Below are 3,610 nucleotides of genomic sequence, written 5' to 3'. Positions count from 1 at the left end.
TTGCAAACTTTCTCCCTTGAAAAGCTAAAGACTTGAAACAGGTTGTATCAATATAGCCAGCATGAAATATGCTGAGGGGTGATACTGCTGCCAGCATATATGCTTCTTGAAAATGACTAATAGCATGGCATAAGACAGTTTAGGATAACTTAGATAAATGCGTATTAGAATTCTAAAAGACTTAATTATAATCAATTGCTATAAAGAACACCGGAGTAGTTCTTTACAGAAAAGAACAGCAAACAAATAATCTCTTGGCAAAGTCAACAGTGAAGTGTGAATTCAGAGCTCTGAATAACCAAAGTGATGATGAATTCACATACAAAAAGTTGAGAAAAAATTACTGAAAAGCAAGCAGGAGGAAGTTAGTAACCACCCCCCTTAATTCAGACTACCACAAAAAGTATTAGAACATTAGAAAAGTGTGTAGCCAGATGCATGGCTGAGGGAAAGACTGTACTTACTGCAAAGAAAATGGGAAAGGAAAAATTTGGTGCCATAAGCTTAAAGACATACAAGTTGCTCGTCTCCAATGTAGAAGTTTCTTGCTGGAAGCATCACAAAAAATGTGTTTATAGAGTGTTGAAGCTAATGGTATGTTTCCCAAACTACAGGAAAGATGGTGAAAAAACCCTTTCTGACAGAATGCAAAGACTTTCTTACTGATACCAAGAGAAATTCTAGGTGGATAATGTGAAATCATAGCTCACCACTGGATGAGATCAGTGGTAAGATGGCGGAAAGCACTGTCTGTGTAGGGGGAACATAAAGAAAGTATGTTGCAACAGTGTGTGCTGTACTGGAATACAATAAAGCAAGAGTACATAAGCCAAAAGATTTTCCAAAGTGAGTATCTGTCCTTTTTTTATTTTAATATCCTAATTTCTGCTGGTTGCCCTGCTATACCATATGAGAAGCCTTTTAATGATGAAGGAAAGGAAGCTTGTTTTACATTTGGTATTTTTTAGAGAATCTGAAATTACAGGCAGAATGCAAACAAAATGAATTCACAGGTGAGAACTGCTGTCTGCAAGGATACAGAAATGGAATTAAAGTTAAACAAATGTCTATAACCAAAGATACTAGAAAGATCTATACCACAGCACAGAAGAGGCTGCACCAGCTTGGCTCCCTCTGCCTTATACTGTTCTTAACACTATCCTGGTGCGTCAGCTCTGTGCCATGAAAACAGCTCTCTGAAGGGCTGAGACATAGTCCTTACATAATTTTATGCATTTATGCACCTATGCATTTAAGTTCAGATATTTTTGACAGAAAAGACACAAAAATAATGCATACATCTTGACATGGAGATGTGGAGAGGCCAGGGAAACTCATCAGCAGGCTCTCGGGTGAACCCTTCTGAATGTATCACTCTGAAATGGGAGTAAATAGGGTAGAGGTTATCTAATGGACTTGGATAGGAAGAACTCAAACACATCAAAATCTGATCAGTATCACTGCCTGAGTTAGGCAGATTTCATACTGAAAGTACATAAATAGATAAAAACAATTGCAGATACCAGGGAAAATGAGATGTGTGTAACAATATAACACATCTAACATAACAACATGATATATATATAAGATAGAAAACAGACTGGCTACAGTTCAGTTCAAATAACTAACTGGGCATTATCTTGCTAGTGAGAGACATTTAGGGAGCTACAAAAAGCAAACATAGAGATGGAAGGAACAATCTGAAGAGTACTTAAGTACATAATTTAATTTGATTGATTGCAATTTAAACACAGCTTGAAAAAAAAAAGTTGAGATGAGGAGGTTTCAAAAGCTCAGAGAGAGACTATTTGTACCAACTACATCCAAGTACAGAGGCAGGATAGGAAAGCTGCTCTGGAAGACAGGATGCAAGCCCCAGATCTGGGGTCCAGCAGCTGTGATCCAAATGGATCTGCTGGGGAAGAATGGAAAGTAATGGGCAGACAAAATTGTCAGTACTGTGCATTGCTAGAAATAGGGTTCAAAAATATAAAAGGAACTGGAAAAGTCAAGGCTGAAAAATGTTATAGGCAAAAATAGTTACTGCCAAAGCAGTACGTGGTACAAGACTACAAAGCAGGAGGGAGCTTTGCAGAGGACATTTTTTGAAAACGGATAGGCATGTTTAGCTGCAAATTAATAAATAAAGAAATAAATAATAGAAGCCAAGCACAAAGTGGGATCATTTGGGTTATGAATAAGATGGAAGCACTGCCAAATATCTTCGTTACAATGTGATCTTGCAGGCAAGGTGTAAAATACCTACGCTAGAATTTGGATTTATTATAAAATCAGCAGTTTGTCTGGTAGCACCTCCTATGAAGAACTCTGAAATCCTGAAGGGAAGTAAAACATTTGCAATGGAATGATGCAGTGATCCCAGCTCAGGCCACTTCAGCAACTTTTTTTCCCCCTTGAAATGATCAAGTGACCATGACAGGAACACAAAGGCTGCTTTGAATCGTTCACTATTATGGATTCTCTGGTGCATTTCTTGAGTCCGTGGGTTGCAAGTCAATGGCCACAATCTCCCCATCAGAATTATCTTCTACCCAATTAGAGTTGATTTCAGCACAGTTAATGAGTTTTCTTCGTTATCTTTTTCCCTGTCCTAGGAGTTCTGCCAAATGTCCTTGTGGCCTGTGAATTCTGCATTCTTTGCGCCTACTATGAGCAGCACATCCCTGTCCCCAAGTGTTACTAACCTCTCCCTAGGTCTCAGACCACTGAAACATGTCAAGCCCTAAAATTTAACAAGGCAATTCTACTGACAAGCAATTTGTCTTTCTAGCACCTGGACATTAATTAGAGCTTGTTCGCTGCTGTTTCACTGATTAAATCTCCTTTCTTGATTAGGCTTCAAAATATATAAAGACCAAACATCATAAAGCAACTGTGAAAAACACCAATCACTTGTTTTTAGAATTTTAAAAGTTTAATAGTAATAAAATGGTTATAAAAATAGTAATATAATTAGAGTAATAAAAATTTGGACAATTAGGATTTAGGACAATATGAGACAATAAGAACAAAGAGTTATGGACGGTCCGGGTACTTCTTTCTGGGCAAAATAAGCCCGAAAAAGGACCCCCGTTAACAGAGGATTAACCCTTAAAAGCAATAGCCTGTTGCATATTCATACATCTCATACATGATGCATAAATTCCGTTCAAACACAGGATTCTGTCTGGTCATTGTCAACTTCTTCCTCTGAATCCTGAGGCGTCTTCATGGCTGAGCGAGGCAGGAAGAAGTTAGTTTCTTCTGATAAGAGAGCAATAAATTCTTTTTCTGTGAAAGATTTAGGTGTCCTGTGGCTGCTATCTGATGCGAGTACCTCATTCCTTTCTTTAAAAAATATCACACATACACCGTTTCTATTTTAACATTGTGTTACAACCTAAAACTATACTTAACACACTACTTAAGAAAATTAATACAGTATAATCTTCTAACATAACACATATAACATTCATTTTAATATTTGCGAAAAGCCAGTCACACAATACGCATTTTTCACAGCAACCGTTTTCAAGAAAATGTTCCCACGCGTTTTGACGTGTTGCAACCCCGGGCGGAGGCCGAGCCCGACAGCGTCATGGCGGGCGGG

Source organism: Geospiza fortis, unplaced genomic scaffold, assembly GCF_000277835.1.
Source record: "Geospiza fortis unplaced genomic scaffold, GeoFor_1.0 scaffold194, whole genome shotgun sequence".
NCBI lineage: Eukaryota > Metazoa > Chordata > Aves > Passeriformes > Thraupidae > Geospiza > Geospiza fortis.
Note: the sequence above shows the minus strand (reverse complement) of the source record.